This window comes from Scatophagus argus, chromosome 3 (assembly GCF_020382885.2).
Source record: "Scatophagus argus isolate fScaArg1 chromosome 3, fScaArg1.pri, whole genome shotgun sequence".
NCBI classification, from domain to species: Eukaryota; Metazoa; Chordata; class Actinopteri; family Scatophagidae; genus Scatophagus; species Scatophagus argus.
This window is the reverse complement of record NC_058495.1, coordinates 17,541,570-17,559,544: the sequence shown is the minus strand read 5'-3', so window position 1 is coordinate 17,559,544 and position 17,975 is coordinate 17,541,570. Positions and strand designations below refer to the sequence as shown.

General features: G+C 41.2%; 1 protein-coding gene across 4 annotated transcripts in view; it reads right to left on the bottom strand.

Annotated features, from left to right (window-relative positions):
* dlgap4b (discs, large (Drosophila) homolog-associated protein 4b) overlaps positions 1-17,975 on the bottom strand; it is a 98,020-nt gene that overhangs the window by 62,985 nt on the left and 17,060 nt on the right. For all 4 annotated transcript variants that reach the window (XM_046384322.1, XM_046384319.1, XM_046384321.1 and 1 more), the window contains exon 2: positions 6,105-6,171. The gene's annotated coding sequence lies outside the window, so the exon portion shown is untranslated. The remainder of the gene's footprint in view (positions 1-6,104; positions 6,172-17,975) is intronic.

Below are 17,975 nucleotides of genomic sequence, written 5' to 3'. Positions count from 1 at the left end.
TGCATATTGAAGACCTACAGTAATTGACTGTGAGGTTATTAAAATAGAATCCACATATTAATAATACGCACATTTTCCTCTGATATTCATTTTGTCTGAGAAACACTTTCAGCCAAGTCAGACATTTCTAATAACGAGGGGGGGGGGCGGGATAGGAGCGGAAGAGAATTTAATTTTCTCTGTTAGATGAGCAACACAGAGTTCTTTGCTCTGTTAAATGTTTTTCTATTTTTGTTCCAATCCCTCCATAGACAAATGGATGGATGTGTGAGATGTAGGAGGTCTCGTGGTTTCATGGGTAAACACACAGACATACAAGCTGTTCCTGCTGAGAGTCGGGATAATCATGGAGTTAAATTCTGCAGATGTTCTCAATCATGTTAGAACTTTTAAACTTTTGGATTTTTTTTTTTTCCCCAATCCCCAATCCCCAATTTTTTTCCCCAATTCCCCAATTTCCCCAATTTCTTCCAGACATTGCCAAAGTGAAAACAGAGTGACAGGCTAAAGTTATTAGTTATATATGTATCATGGCAGTTTATAGATGGGGTGGGGGACTCGATGGACTCGAACAGGGGACATTGAGATTTGAGATTACATAGGGTGTTTTTGGACAGCAGGAACGGATTTCTTTTCCAAGAGGGCCCATTTTTCTTGCACTGCAAAAGCTAGGAATTGTCGTAGTTCTCACAAATCAGTTTTAAGAAACATTTTTCAGCTCCTGCTTCAAAGTAAATAATCCCTCAGCAAAGGAGGAACCTTGAGTGACGTAAGCGTATGGTGATTGTTCCAGATATAAATTAAGCTGCTTGGATTAACATATGAACTCCCGCAGTACCGTCAACTGCCATGTGAAACGTTTGCTGTTTAAACAACAGCTGGTAACGGTCGCCTTAAAAATGGGACAAAACGTTAAATTGTTGTTGATGTTGGTGTTGTCCCGTAAAGGTACTAGACAAGAACTGTTTGGTCTAAAAAGCTCTATTGTCCACTTTTGAGGCTCCAAGCCACCAAGACACCATCAGTCCAGCTTGACATTGAGCCATTATGTTATTAATCGTTGTTAACTGCTTTCCTGCCTGTACAACATCCATTGCACGTCTGCCCGTCCTGGATGAGGGATCCCTCCTCTGTTGCTCACCCTGAGGTTTCGTCCATTTTTTCCTGTTAAAGGTTTTTCTGGGAGTTTGTCTTTAGTCGATGTGAGGGTCGAAGGGCAGAGGATGTTGCTGATGTTATGTTAAGCCCTTTGAAACAAACTGTTTGTAAAAATGGGCTATACAAATAAAGTTATCTTGTCTTGTCTTAATCAAAGTCCAACACAAATTTTGACCAAAGGAAAGCACAGTGCACGGTACACAACGTACAGCTGAGACTTTGGTTCAGTTTATAAATCTTTCATTGCCACTTTGTTCAATAATAAGGGTGTGCATTTAAGCCTGATGCAGTATATTGATATGTCTCATTAAAATACACTTATATCTTTTAAATATACCATAAAATACAGACTATGATTTACAAAAGGGTTACACGTATCATGTATGTATTATGTATATGGTGATTGTTCAAATTCACAAGCCAGAGAAAATGTTCTTTGATACTGAAGCAGCAAATTCAACAAATTGCAAACTGCAACTGCACAAATTGGATGATGAGTGTAGAGGAGTTAAAAAGAAATTTTCAGTATTCTAGTTTAGTTCTTAATTATTTTATTTTTAAATTTGAGGTATGGTCAGTCTTGATTGTAATGTACTTTAGGAATAAAGAGACACTTCATCTGAAAAACAGTAAGAGGAGTTAAGAAGAAATGTATAAAGTGTATTTCTATTTGTTTATTATATGCAAAAGAATGACCATAGCAGGTACGATTCTCTATTACTTAATTAAACTTAATTAAAACTGATGCCCATTGGTGTTTAGTCAATGTAGTCAGGCAGTCAAAGTCATAACTGTAATTGTAGTTGTGTAAAATGTCTGTGGTGGGTTTGGGTTGGGGAGTATTTTTGGTATTGCACATGAAATCAGTTTGCAACCCATGCGCTGAAATAAAAAGAAAGAAAAGACTGGCATAAAGGGACCGGCCAACATATAAAATGGGGTGGTGGTGTTCGGGTTAGGCTTAGCAAGCATCAGCTTTGGTTTAAAGACTGAAAATTGTAAGCAAATGAACACCCCCTCATCTCACCCTACCCCTCATGAGCCAGAGTTTGTTTTGTCTGTTCTGGGACACTGAAGAAATGTGGCGGACTGCGTGGAAGAGGACCCACTCCCTCTGTAGCCCTAAACAAAAACACAACGACTCTTGCTTTTAGGTGATTATACACTAATGAAAACATAATTATAAATATAATTTGTTAAATCACCCTAAATCCTACATATTGCACCTTAAAGTAGGAATGTGAAGACATTTTGACACCAAAGACAGATTTGAAAAATACATAGAAAGTACAGTATCATTGCCTTTTCTTCCGCTGTCTGATGGAAAGGATAGGTAGAGCTAGAGTGAGACAGAGAGAGAGAGAGACAGAGAGAGTGAGACAGAGACAGAGAGAGAGAGAGAAATGAAAAGGCAGGAGCTTTAAAAGCTTTGAGAGGGATTTGGATCCAATAAGCCATCCAAAGGATTAAACCATGTTAATGCAATGCCTACACAAACTGGACACAGCACACTCACGCACGCACACACACACACACACACACACACACACACACACACACACACACACACACACACACACACACACACACAAACACACAGGGGAGAGGGGGAAAGAGAGATGGTGGCATGTGAGCAGAATGACAGCAATAAGCCTGTAAACTCTCTCACAATATTATGGTAACACAACACTGTTGTTTTGTTGTTTTGAGGCAGTATGTACAAAACGCTGTGTCAGCATATTTTTAGTTACTTAAGCCAGAAAATTAGTCAGATCTGCCCCAGCAAAACTACAAACAACCTTCAAAGGTGGAAGTCATCAATCTCTACCACCAGGACTGTCAATGTTACACCTAAGCAACTGGAGTGATAAACCAGTTTGTAGCAGCACCAGTCAGACATTATTTCACTTTTCCCAGCAGAAGTCTGACGAATGACGCAAGAGAACGAGTCATGCAAGAGCCTTTCAATATCTAATGACTCAGTGTTCCAGTATGTGGCCCAGTAATTACTGCAACAAACGAAGCATTGCTTTTTATGTCTAAGACACAGTTCTTGCAGTAGTGTCAGCACTTTCGTTCTTTTGGCCACAGTAGATTTAACATTCTAGAAGAGAGTTTTATTAAAAGCTTCTTGCATGAGGAGTTGAGCTGCAACTTCATTAAAGCCAGACCAATGCCTCTATGCAAATTAATGGAACAAAATGTTCTCCTGAGAGAGAGAAATCCCCTGCGGAACTGCAGCCATGGTCCTGGCTCTGCTGTACACAGTGCGGTGCTGTGAGATGCATGATTTCTCAGTCACCATTTACATCAAGCAAGGAGAAATTTGATAGAAAATCTTAGGGTAAGCTGACATTGTAAACAGGGACTATTTAGACTAGATTTATTTAGTTTTGACAAGAGAGTGTTAATGATGATAAATCGCAAAAATGTACTATTTGTTTCCATATTACCAGCAGTTTCCAGAGACTTAAATGGTGTAATAGTGCTGCAATGATGTTGATAATGATAATCCACTATCACTGAATCACTCATTCGTCAAGCAAAAATGCTTTTTTTTATGTTGCAGAATATATTTGTTTTTTTTTAGTCGCTTAGACAAAACAGGCAATTTGAAGACCAAATCTTGAGCTCTGGGAATAATGACCAAGTAATTTTGCTCCCCATTTATTATTTTACCTCCAACTCTACTGATGACTATCACAGCGATAGCCCGACTTTATCAGCAAAGCGCCAAACAATTCATGTGGATTGTTGAACAATGACTAGAGCGATCAACAATCCAAACGAAGTGTTTTTGTTGTGAGCTGAAGATGAATTAGAACGGTCTCCCTTGATATATGAAAGCAAGACATGATAACATCAACAATTCATCATGGAGAAAATGCATCAGTGTGACTCTCAGGAGACAAAAGCACAAACTGATTGTGGACTGAACGAAGGCAACATGATCACAGCTTCGGGGGAATCTCTGCGCGTCTCTCTGGCATTTCATGATGAATACGTTTCAAGCTGCGAAGAAATTAACCAAATGCTCCATGATGCCGTCTTGTCTCCGTGCTCCGTGAAGGTATTACTCTGAAGCGCAGGAGTGAAAAGATAAACTGTGCATGTTGACAGTAAATTCAACTTGGTTCGAAAGCGCAAACACGTGACAGCAGCCGCTTATGCCATATAACTGTAAACACTCTGCCCTCTCTGTCTCTGTGTCGTACTCTGCTTCGACAAGGCCAGATAAATATACACGTGTTATCTAAGACAGACAGAAGCTACATAATTAGCTCGCTTGTTTGTGTGGCAGTAAGAATTCAATTTCAAGTGAAATGTTTTATGCATATGCACTTCTACACTTAACACTAAACAGTGAATTCATACGTCGTCAGTGCAACTCGAGCCCATTGTTCCGTAGCACCATGTAAACTGGTTTTTAATTAACAGTAATTGGACGTGATGTATGACGGTGCTGAAAAAGCATTAACATATGCACAATATTAACAGCAGTTAGCAGTACAGTGTGGAACATCTGGGTGATCGATTAAGAGGAATCCGTTGAGACTGCAAACCCTGAAGTGTTCACTTTGAGTGTCCTAATACGTAAATGAAGGACGGTTTTGTTATGCAAATCATTGCGACAAAATGCATTTGTAAGCTAAGTCCAGGTAGACTTTACTCAAACATATGTGAAATATAACATGTTGGCTTTTAACTCTAATGATGCAGATTGTGTTGTGACTCCATTTGAATACGGATAATGCTTTTGATTGGGCTTAAAATGTATGCAGGGATTTTTCAGTGTCAGTTATTGTAAAAATCCTTGAAATCCCTCCTACAGTAATGTAGTTTTATTTTGGGTAATATTGATCCAGTCAATGTTTGCAGAGCATTTGTTTAAAAAGAAACTACAATAAATAAATAAAAAGAAAGTTTTTCTTTTAAACTTTTTACCATTTGACGCTTTCAGTTTGCCCTGATGAATGAGTCATTGTGTTGTACGAACGTCGAGCAGCTCAGTGAAGCAAAAAAAAAAAAAAAAAAAAAAAAAAAGATCACTAACAGCTGCTGAAAGGCTATTGATTTTTTTTTTCAGTAGAAAAATCAAGGAGGATACCCCCAGCGTCAATGGAAATTTAACAAGACGCAGCTCCTCCCAAGACTCTTTCTCATTCTCCTTATGCAGTTTCTTAAAAAAAAAAATCCCCCTTAAACATTTAAATACAGCTTAATTTTTTCTTCAGGCAGCAACCATCGCAGGCCAAGTCCGAAGCACAATGCTTCTCTGAGCGACCGTTCGCTCCTATGGATGGCATTGCAAAATGGATTTGTGCTCAAAATGAAAATAATCCAGTGTGAAATCAAGAGTCCAGCGTTGCACCTCAGGGAAGCCCACAGAGGACACCGATGATGCTGAGCATCGCGGCTATGTTCCATCCCCACTCACATGCACAACGTTGCCTGCAGAGCAACACTGTGCATGTGTCTGCATGACAAAACATGCCCTTCCAACGCAACAACCCAACACAGCACTGGCACACTTACTGTACTGATGTTGCATTCAAACTGTTCAACATTACATACAGTGACATTTCCATTTGGATTCAGTTTTTGGCCTGAGCAAACAAAAGCCCTCTGAGATTTATTAGTCTGCACAAAGGACAAGTTCGACATCCCACAGCTTCATGCTTTTGTTCCGTCTGACAGCCGCGTTCAGTCGAAATGCCTTGAGGATCCATCATAGTTCAATCTAGACAAGGTCAAGGCGTGCTGTCTTCCTGCAGCCTATTAGCTAATTCTCCTGGCAGTTTCAGCATATCCAGCAACAACATCAAGCAGGCCATTGTCTCATTAGCACTGGCTCTCTAGTCCAGTTCACAATGCTAACAAAGGGATGAATATCACAGTCCTGAGGGCTGGAGGGAGGAAAAAAAAGAGGTCCAAAAGTACTGTACCTTATTGGAGGTGATGAAGAGTTTCTTGTTGAGCTCAGGGAAGAGCAGGCTCAGAGATAAAGAGATCCTGTAACATAAAGACAGCTCATCAGCTTCATCATAACAAACTGTGAACACTTCCTGTATCTCACAATGTACATCTAACTCAGAAAATGTGTTCTGAAGATCGAAAAGCTGCACTGGTGGATTTTTACTAGTCAGCTCAGTTTTGATTTGTTAGTGTGTTTCATCGTCTTCAAAACTGCTTATTTTCTTGACAACTTTTCTCATATATTTGGAAAATCAATTAGCTTTTGGAGAGTGGAAATCTTGAGAGATAAACCGTTTCAATTAAAAATCATAGATTAGATTAGGAAAATGCTTCCTAAAGCAGTAAAACTCCAGGAAACCTTACCATAAATCAGCAGGAACATTCTTCCACTTACATAACATGACTTTTGGATATTGTTCCCTGACAGTATTCAGGCACAGCTTTTCTAAGTGTACAGTAAAAACAGGTAGTCCTCTGAGCTTTTGTGCTGTCTTTTTTAAACATGTTTCATACCCGGAGGCGATAATCAGAGATTAGAGTGCGGCACAAACAGACCTTCTCTTAGAGAGGCTGAGAGGGGCAAACATCCCACAGAAAGAGTGTGTCAGACCCTAATTTTAGGATGCCATCGCAGTCTATCATTAAATATTATAGGTTACATGATTGCAGCCTGATTTGACGCAAAACAGTAGACTATTTCTTGCGACAAATGTGTGTGTGTGTGTGTGTGTGTGTGTGTGTGCGACATGAGCAGAAATATCAAACTGATTATTTCCCGAGGAGGACTGCGGTGATTCAGCTGGACCCACTAACGTCATAAAGGACATGCTCTGTTACTTGAGAGCCATTCCTGCGCCGTTCTGTGGTCTTTTACGTTGATCGGATCAAACCTGGACGCATTCAGTGAACAGTTTGATTCAGAGTTACTGATATCTGCTAGAACCCGATGTGCTGATGCTGCTGACTAGTGACGAGATGAGGATAAATTAATATTTCAGAACTGAACACGATGTTCACATGTGAGAATTTGCATTAAAATGACAAGTGTGACTGTAGGTAAAGTGAATTTATATTACAGAGCGTACAACTACTCTTGACTCAGTCCCTGTTTATAAATCAGTTTCGTTAAACCAGATTTTTAATAAATAACCTGATATAAACAGATACAGCTGACAGTTTAAAGTCAGGTCATCCTATCATTTTTAGTGGCTGCCTTCAGAAACAATTCAGAACTTCATGGGTTTCAGACCTGTGAGGTAAAAGTACAGTGTGAATTCAATAAATATCCCACTGGGCTGATTCACATGTACTTCCCAGGATGCATTTCAGTTGAATCCCTCTAGTTTATATGAGGCAGACTTGTCTTATGCATCTTTCGATGTTTTTCCTGAGGACTCACAGTGCTAACGTGATGTACTGTAGATATGGATACAAATCTATACTCTTCAGATAAAACAAAATATTTGAAGAACTGAGCTCTTTGCCGCAGAAATATTTTTATATAAAAGTTTAACTGAAGTTAAACCGTGTTGTTAAATATTTTTTCAACATGGCGAAGGATTTTTAATTTCGCTGAAAGTTATTAATGAGAGGTTTTGGCCCAGTCCCGTGATGTTTCTCCCATCCTCCTTCACATGTTGAGCATCAGTGATGATATGTGGATAGTTATTGAACGTGTGCCTCCAAGCCGGGACTGATCAGTGACCTAAAGTGACCTCGATCCAACCTCTGCTTGATTAGAGAAGCTGCGGCTCTCTGAGGTGTTCAAGGCTGTGATGGGGGCTAAATGTCGGCCTCATACACTCCACTCATTGCATCATTTTGCCACTGGGTTCATCTTTCATTAACTAGAGGTCAGCTGTGTGCCCCTTTGAGGACCTGCATGTATTTGCATGTGTGTGTGTGTGATTCAATCAATACTATTGCAACCCACTCTTTTATATGAGAAGAACTCGGAGAAATCAAATTGAAACAACCTATCTGCTCGGGAGAAAAAAGAGATGCCTGAAGCTTAATTGGCAGCCTGCAGCCATAATCGAATGTGCCTGTGGTATTCGTGGAACTGCAGCAGTAATGAGGCCAATTTTCCTGGAGTGATATTATAAACAAAATGAGGACATCCAAACCAAGATGAATATCTTAAAGGCTAAAAAAACCATCTCAACAACCTGGACAACGTGGACATGACGTGATAAGCCTTTAATTTGTGGCATGGATTAGAAAATGGCATTGACGAGAGCGTCAGTTTTATGTGAAGCTGAACACGTTTGAACAAAAGTCACCTGATGCAGCTGAATAACCCAATCAAACCTCGTTCATCTTAGCTGTCTTACCGCTCCAGTTGCAAAATCTTGATCGGCAGATGGTATCACTGGTTCTCTTTTACTCTGGAAAGTACTATGTCGCAGTGTGAATTATTTTCTGCACATGCCGAGGTCAGTCACTCTGCCAGCATTGTATTGATCTCTGAAAGCGCACAAAGCTTTGGTATTTGTTGTTGTCGTTCCTTTCCCCACTCCGGAGCTTTCAGGGTGAAATGAGGAGAAGAAGACGTCTCTACTGACTGAGCAGTGATTAGTGGCTAGCGTAGATCCTGACAGCAGAGTTTGACTGCAGGTCTGTTTTACCCGTGTATGAGCTAAACCCTTCATTGGTGGCTCATGCTGTTATGGCTTCTCAGGGCATGACTTGCCCAAACAGTAAGTGCTAACCGGGAGGCCTGAATGCAGCAGGGGCTCGTTGAGGCAACATTAGCCTGCTGCACTGGCCCAGCTCTCCTGTGACACACTTTCTGCTGTCTGAGGCAGCCACTGTGAGCACATCTAACCGTTTTACTACGGGCCACACAGCCTCTGTGCTGCTTGTCAGCCCCTCGTCTCTGTCATCTCCCATTCATCCCTCCGTTCTCTTTCTGTTACCCTGACGATGCCTTTGTTTTGCCACTCTGTCTAACTGCTTTCTCATAAGTCCCGTGCAAACCTCACCGTCTGATTTTCTCTCTCCATCCTTCTTTTACTGTTGATCACTCGCAGTCCTGCTTTGATCCGACTTACCAAGCTGCTTTGTAAATAAGCAAAAAAAAAACAAAACAAAACAAAACCCTCCTTTTCTTAGTCATGCTCTTTTTTCCTTTTTCACACTCATATTACCAAAGGCATATTACAAACAGCGACTGCTCCACTGAAATCGATGTCTATTTTCAGAGGGAAAAAAAACATGACGCCATGTTCCTTCCTCTCTCTCTTTATGGTCTCTCGTAAAAAAAAAAAAAATGTATGTATTCTGTATAAAATATCTGCATGTTGTCATTTCCCAGGAGGGCCTTTTATAAACACAGTCAGACTCAAGCAGTGCACTAAAGGGAGCGCCCCCATAATCCACTTTGGATGTGGAGGATTTACCCGCTGTGGCTCTCTCCTCACCTATCAGTGACCAACAAGGGTGCTTAAAGGTATGCAGTCGCCGAGGGCCGGGATGTTGGGTCATGGCTACGTGAAACCTCCAGTAAGACCACACTGAGGCATCAGAAGTGATAAGCTGGGACAGTCACCTTCCAAAGTGTTTTGGAAAGCGCGGTGGGAGAAGCTCGAGGGTGATCGTTTTGTGTCAGGGTGTGATTAAAATAGAGGATGGTGGAGAGGGCAGTGAGAAGGACTTAGGCGATATTTTATCAGCTCTTGTATTTACACAAGTAGTGACAGCTAATCAAAAAGCATGAAATTACACTTTGAAATCACTGGGATGCAGTAGTACAGGATCTTCTATTTTCTTATAGCTGTTTGACATGAGGAAAAACATTTCGGAACGCTCATTTTGCTCTGGGGACCTGAAGCACAGGTCAGAGGTCACTCAGTGTTTCCTCAATACTCTTGTTGTAGGAGCACAGTCATCCCGATCGGGGTCAGATATCTTACCGGTCATTGTTACAGTGTAACTGCAGCTGACTCCACAGGGAATACTGCAAGAGACTCACTTCAGTTTAGCTTTGCTCTGTGAGTGCTACTTTTTTGCTCTACTTCATGCTCCACTTCTTGTCCCCTATAAGTTGTATCTGGCATACTTAACTTCTTTAACTAGTCCATCATTGCTGACAAATTTTACATGCTGTAATGAATAGTGAAATGCCAAAAAATAATGTTAAATTGATTGAAAAACTGGGCAGAAACCGGATTTCAAATGCTAAAATGGCAAACTGAGGGGATTAAGCGCTAAATATATTTTGTATCATAGATGCACACAGGAGAGGATGCAACATCCTTCTCTGGATTTGTGTTTTTAGCCTTGCTGGCAGGATCGCTCTCGGGATTGGTTGATCGGTGGATCGGTTCTGGTTTTGAATCAAATCTCTTGATGATACATTCTCATTCCCTTTAGCAAAGATGATGTACCTTAACATTCCCCTGAAAGCTCTGCCATGCTTAAATACAGCCACACAGCTGCTAAGGTGGCTGTAGACTCTCTTACCCTTGTTTTAAAATGTATTGAGATAACATTACATATTTTAACGTACTTTAGTGCACTGTAGCTGAATAAGGGTCCACTGGGGATATAAAATCTATACTATACATTTTATGAGTGTGTATTTCAAATACGTATTATGCTGATAATAGATAATGACGATTCTCCAGCAGAGATTTTGGTACAAGTCTACCTACGAGGCAGCTCATTATATTCAGACCCTAATCTGTGATTTATGTGCAAACCTTTAAGAAATTATGATCTTTGTCATCATGTCAGCATGTTTCATGGGCTCACAGGTCAGTGAAAGATCAAGCTTAATTTCTAATCAATGTAAAAATCTTGCTGTCTCACGAATTTTAACTCACCAAGATGACTGCTTTGACACACCCATAAACAAAATCAGCGTATTGACCGTGCCTGTGGGTGCAGCGTCTCTCCTTGCTATGGCAACGACCCCTAATGACCACCATTGTGGCAACAGCTGTAGTCGTAGCAACAGTTGGCGAGTGCAGCTCTTTCACATTGAGACAAAAGGATGAGAGGGTGAGGAGGAAAAGATGGCAGGAGGTTCTTGGTCATCGGCAGTCAGATAGGATATGCATCTGCGTCTGTTGAGCCTCCTCTCAAGCCATCCATCCATTTATCCACTCATCTATCCAAGAAATCACTCTTTTTTTGCTCATCCATACTTCCGTCTGTCTCTTGCCCACTTTCCCCTCTGTACTCTCATCTGTCCTTCTTTGTTATTGCCTCATTTTCAATAGATAATTAAATGCTTAATGTTCTCTTCAAGCAAATGGATTTTCAGAGTCGTAAATATATCGTTACCATCATCACAATTATCGCCCTCTCTCTCACGCTCTGTCTCTACCAAGATTTACTCTCCAGTTCATCATGCAAAACTGATATGGTTACATTTACAATCCGGACAAATCCAGCGGCCATCCATCCAAAAACAAAGCAGAGGAATGTTTTCATTAACTCTTGCCGTCTATCAACCCATTTTTCACTCACCCGCACTGTTGCTTCTTCCATTCTCTATATCATCCATGTTACAGCCCTACATCTATTCATTCTTTTAAAGCATGCACTATCATTTTCTTCTCATATCCATTCACCTCCCTCAATCTTCCTACTTCTCCACCCTTCAAAACTATCATTTACTCTCCCATTTCATACCCGCTCTGTCTCACCTATCAGTCTCCAGCTCTAACCTTTTTCCCTCCCGCTCTGCCTCTCCATCAGCACCTCCCCCTGGACTCTGAGCGGCCCATGTACCCCCGTTAGCGAGGATGCTGAGAGATCCTGAAATATTGATGGCCCTAGGCGAAGGCCACCTCCAGCACACTCTGCAGGAGGTGTAGGCCAGGACTGCAGTCACAAACAGAGTGGATGAACTTCAGTAAGGAGGATGGGAATGCCATGGCAGATGGAGGCAAGGTGGAGGGAGGCACGTGTGTGTATGTGTGTGTGTAAAAACCAGCTGCGAGCTGGATTCATCCCATACACCCAGTGATTTGCTTCCAGGTGATCTGGAGCTTCACATAAGACAGAATGGAGTGAGTGGACTCCTGAGCTGGACTTTTCCCCATTCGGTGTTCACCAAGATTAGTCTCAACACAAGCATGAGGTTTGCTTTGAGCGCTTTGCTTGTTTACGCACCCCTCCCCCTCGTTTCCTGCTCTTTTTTCTGTTGTTTTCCACCATCTTCTTCCATCTCTCTTGCCATCTCTCTGCCCCACAACCAAACCCTTCATTTTCATCCCTTCTCATTTTCCACTTGTTAGTAACACTATTTATTTTGTCTTAAAATGATTTTTCTGTTTCTCATTTTCCTGCTCCATTCTTCTCTTGGTGACTTTCTCTCTCTCTCTCCCTGGTGAAGGTGACCTTGCCAGAGACCCATAAGAATCACCATGGAGACAGCATCCAGCTATAGGTGATGCTTACAAAGGGAAAGTGGGGGAAAGAAGGGAGGAGGATCCAAAGAAAGAGAGCAGGAATGAGGGAGCAGTGGTGTGAAGGCAGCTTCACCAGGGAGCTTATTTTCTGCAGCTCCTGATTCATGGTCCCATCACTCTGGTTTGGATTACTATAATATTGCCTCCCTCTACATTTCCTTCTCTTTCTCTCTCTTTTTGTCTCTTTCTTCCTTGAACTTAGGGCAAACATGAATAGCTACCCTCTTAAAAAGGAATTTAATTAAATTGGATGTGAAGAAATTATTTTTCTAAACCCTTTTTTGTTTGAGGATCTGTAAGTCTGATTTGCACGGTGCAACACGGCGCCTCTTAATCTATGGGAAATGCTAACTTGGTCAAAGCAGAAATCTGTTATCACGAAATATAAATTCAACAATTCAGCACTGTTTCAAATGCATCCAGCAGGAGTACATTGCATGAAATATGCTAAAAACACTATCAAATGGCAAAATATATCAGTTGTACACAGGCTGCATTTTGCAATCAAAGCTTGCAACAAGTTAATAGATTCTTTCCATCTTCATGTGGTGAGTGCAGGGCCTGAGCTGAACCAAAAGACACTAATTCAATTCTGGTACACTAATTGAATACTTGAATGCATGGCATGATTAGCAAACATTACCTCGGGTATAATTATATTTATACATATAGGTTAGCATTATATCTCACCTCAAATGTATTTTTGTATGTATGTCATAATGTACTTTACATACAACACAAAACTTCCACAGTTTGTACATACATGTATATTTGGTTAGTAAATTTGGCAAGCTATTCTTGACTTTCTTCTTCCTTTTCCTGTGGCCAAAGTGTGTCACCACATTCAGTCAATAGTTTCAGGCCTTGTCCACAGTGTACTCCCAAAGCCTTAGCTTCTCTGCACATCTGGCATTCAGACTTTTTCTCTTTCACAAACAGCCCATCATCTGTCTCGCAGAAATAGTCAACTTTGTCCCTTGTCCAGTAGTCAGGTGCAGTGTGCACCTGATGTCCCCATCATGCAGGTGGGGGTGCTGCAACTAGTCATTTTGATATTTATCCTTTTTTATTTACATTACAGGACATTTTTAGCTCTGTTTTCATAGTTAGAGTTAAACTGGTCATGCGTTTGTAGAGAGAAGCAGTTCCGTGGTAACCTGAGACGCCAGATGGTTCTCACAAAGCCGGCTGCCTCACAAAGTTACACGGGTGATCAGGTGTTCAGGAGTGGGTGCTCATCACAAGTCCCAGTACTCAGTATTGGTGAGCACTGGCCCATTTCAGTCACTGGGTCTGTTTTCTAACTCAGATTTCATGTCATTCTTGCTTAACAGTGAGAAGAAGGTGGAATTCAGGCTCCTCAGGGAGACATTGTGCAGGCTTTATCAAAAATTGAAAAAGTGAGAAAATATAAAGTGCAGATGCTACTAAAGCTTAGATGTGTGCATTTTGTTTTCTTTAATAACTTTTGATACTTGCACATCTAGGTACAGTTAGCACTTCAATGGCTTTGCCAGCCCTTTACATCAACAGTCAGGTCATAAAAGGTCCATCCATCATCTATCACGGCTTATCCTGAGCAGTGGGGTTGCGGGGGGTGGGGTGGGGTGGGTTTGTGGGGATGGGATGGGGTGGGGTTGGGGGGGGGGGCTTTTGGCGTATCCCCACCAACATAAGTTAAACTTTCAAAAAAAAGGGTAATGCTAACTGCTAATATTATATGGGATGTTCACTGTGGCTGACTTTTTGCCTGTGGTTGTCTGCCCGGCTACATGAAATTCATCCTGCTTCCTAGTGTGGTATTGAATGTCGCTGCCGGACGTAAATTGTGCATTCACAACCATCACATTGGCATTATACTCGAAGGACACGAGGCTAGTGATTCATTGCCCTTTCGTCTCTATCTGCACAGTTATATATCACATTGAGTCAAACAAAACTTGATCAGGCTTTTAGGATTTCTTAATTCAGTTGTGCTATGTGTAGAAGAACCTTCAGACAAAAGTAATCACTTCTGCTCTCGTGCTGCATTCCTAATGTGGCAACACTGCAGCGCTTCCATGTAGAAAGTCAGGAAATAAACTGGAGAGATGGCCACAACGTTCAGTAACAAGAAGCCCATTTGAGTTAGCAGAAAGGGAAAACATGGTTTCTTCAGGAACAAATTCTCTGGCCCTCAGTTGTTGTGTAGGGGAGATGCAATCAGGCCTGCAATGCGTCACTCTCACAGCCGTAGGCAGAGACATTCACAGCTGCCTGTCAAAATTAGGGCATTGACTCTAAATGTAAATGTAGATGCGTAACGTTGCAGCATAAAAACTTCACTTGTTGTTTGTAACATTTTTATACTGAATCCAAGAGAATCGCTAGCAGGGTTTGATCTGCGTCAAGGCTCTCAGCGACTCTCAGAGTTTGTGTCGGTTTTAACACACACCAAAAAGGACATATGTGGACCTTGTGCGAACCGCTGCAGTGTATAGTTTGCGATGGATTTGCCCGCACTAGCTGTCCAACACTGGTTTAGACGTGAAATCTAAGCACCAACTTTCTATGTTTTATTCATAGTAGTGTTTGCGAAGCGAAAACTTAAACACTCGATGGTGACACTAGCCTGCAGAATTCATTTTTAATAAACTATTTAAGTAAAGCTCTGCAGTGTCTGCCTCTTTAATCATCATCCTTAAGTAAGAAACCCTTGAACACAAGCTGCTGAGTTTCAGTTTTGAATTTGGATCACTTAATGGATCAATTTGATAGATTTTTTAACAAACCAAACTCACACAGTGCAACGTTTCTCCCTTCAACCGTCTACTTTGCAAACACAGAAATGAGTGCAGTGTTTGATGTATTAAACAGTATGTACAGTATATATAAGTACTATTGTTCTACATACCAGAAGTTCCCCCACTTGGGAGGGGTGGAACAAGCTGTCAACACAACACTGACATATGATAACCTTAGAAACCTAATCTTGCAAATGTGTCAGCATACAGTTTCCTATTTATACATGCAGCAGAAATGAAGCAACATTAGCATTTATTTGAAGTGCGTTTGCGCCTGTCTCATAAATGCATGTCTGGTATGCACTACCTTTGCAGCTCTTTTTCAGTCTCAACTCTTAAGAAAAATGTCTGGCTCTTCAGCTGCTAAATGCTCCACTGTGTTTATGTGTTCGTCACTAACTTTGCATGTCCTTTGATGCTGGAAAGTTAGGGTAAAGTGTGCTACAGCTGCCCGCTGCGACCAGAAGCCATGCAGATGAGAGCGGTGAGACTGAACCAGTACAGGACAGTTGTGAGCTGTGCGCGCAAAACAATTAGCTGAAAGACGCTAAACCGCTCCATAGAGCTTAAGGGGAAATGAGGGATGATTATCTGTGGGTTTGTCAGTACAAGTGACCCCTTTCACATTACACACATTAATCTCATCGAAAGCAAATACACAAAATATTCATTAGCGCAGCTCTAATTCATCAAATTCTGAATATATCAGTGTCTGCACACTTTATTACTGGGTGTAGTGGTTAACAATACAAATTACCAGTGCATGATAAAATTGTCACCTAATCTTATACAGCTTGGCAAACAGTGGTTGGCATTCATGCCAAGAATAACTTATTGTGCAAGTTTAAGTCCATGCAAGTATGCACACACACGAGGAGTTTCTTGTGTTTGTCTGAGCGCATGCACATGGCTGGCCTGTGCCAACACTGAATGAGAGCTGAATGTGGCTGAAACAAACTGTGTTTCCTAACAGCTAACTGTGGAGGACTACATGGATGGGAGCCATTCGGAGTCTGTGCCTCGCCATTGATAAAGAGCAGCAGAGGGCACTCGACAGACAGGGAGTCAGGAAGAGAGACGCTGAAAGTGGAAAAGGCAATGAGGAAGAGGCAAGAGGGGAATGAGCTATACTGCATAATAGAAGATAGTTTGAGAGGCGGAGGGGCAGGAGAGTTTGAACACAAGGAGTTTGCAGCAGTTGTTGCTTCTTGGCCAGAAGAATCGTCTTTGCTGCTTATTTCAAAGTGATCTTCAAACAAGCACAACATACCAGCAAGATGAGTTTTGTATCCTAACAACATAATAATCAATAAATATGTACAACAGCATGCACACCCAACACATATAGCTCTTTAGCTGTTAAATCCTTACAGCTTGCAATTCAGTTTCCAATAATGAGTCTAATTAAAATCCGTGCAGCGAAAGTGAAATTGTTGTGATTGTGCTCACTTGTCGACCCCTGAACGCTGTGTGTGCTGTAAGAATTTGTTTACCATGAAGGTGCCTTGAAAGGTTTAAAATTATTTATCAGTAGAGATAAGATTCATTCAAAGATTTTAATTACAGCCATATTAAACAGAAATGCAATCATATTGTAAATTCAAACCTATTACTGTGTGCAAAACGCAATAATACAAAACACAGCCTTTTCATAATAAAAGCAGGGTGTGAAACTAACAGTAAAAAAAATCCTAAATTTGTATTGTATGCTCACAAAAAGTTGCCAAACCCTTTTTTGAGCTGTTTTGACTTAAGGCACATGAATATTTTGCCAGGTTTGTTGTGGAGGTGTAAACTATGCAAACACAGAGCCAACTAAATTAGCATGAAAAGCACAAAACTGGGCCCAGGGCACACAAAATTGTAATTACACGGAATTAGCTCCACAGACTCTCACTGCTAGGAAAAAGTTAACCTCGGGATATTCAGAACTATGTGTGCACCTGCAAATGCTTCAGCAAAGCAAAGTCTCATCCCAGAAATCTGCCTCAGCCTCATGTCACTTCATATTTCTACTGTAGAGAGTCATGTGATGTGATTACAACTAACAACAACCAAAAAGTACTCCAATATGCTACAGATTTGATGTAACAGTTCATTGGATTAAGTAAAACTACAGCACACTAAATCAATAAATATTCAGTCTTCATGAACTAATTTCAATGAATCTGTGGTGGCATAAAAACATGGGTCCCTGTGGGTAATTACAGCTACATATGGAACAAACCTCTGAAGAAAAAAACATAAAAAAACATGATGTCCTGAATGGGACCCTTGTCTCACATCCTCATTATTCACACATACTGTTATTCGGGTTGAAAGGCCACTGATTCCAATGCCTTGTTGCCACAAGAAAATTCCTTAGCCAAATTTAAACCTCCACAATTATCCATAAATACACATCATAAGTCGCCAAATGAGGTCAGTGCTTGATGAACTAAATGAAGTTGGCTCACGGGCTCACAGCGCTCACTGCTGCAGTAGCAGTGGTTTCTTTTAATGAACTGATTGAGTCTGGGTGTGACCTCTGACTGACCTCTGTGTTCAGATAAGGTTCTGGTCAGCCTCAGCACCGTGCTGGCTATACTGCGTGGGCTCCAGCTGGTGCGCTGCATTAGCACACTCATGAGTAGAC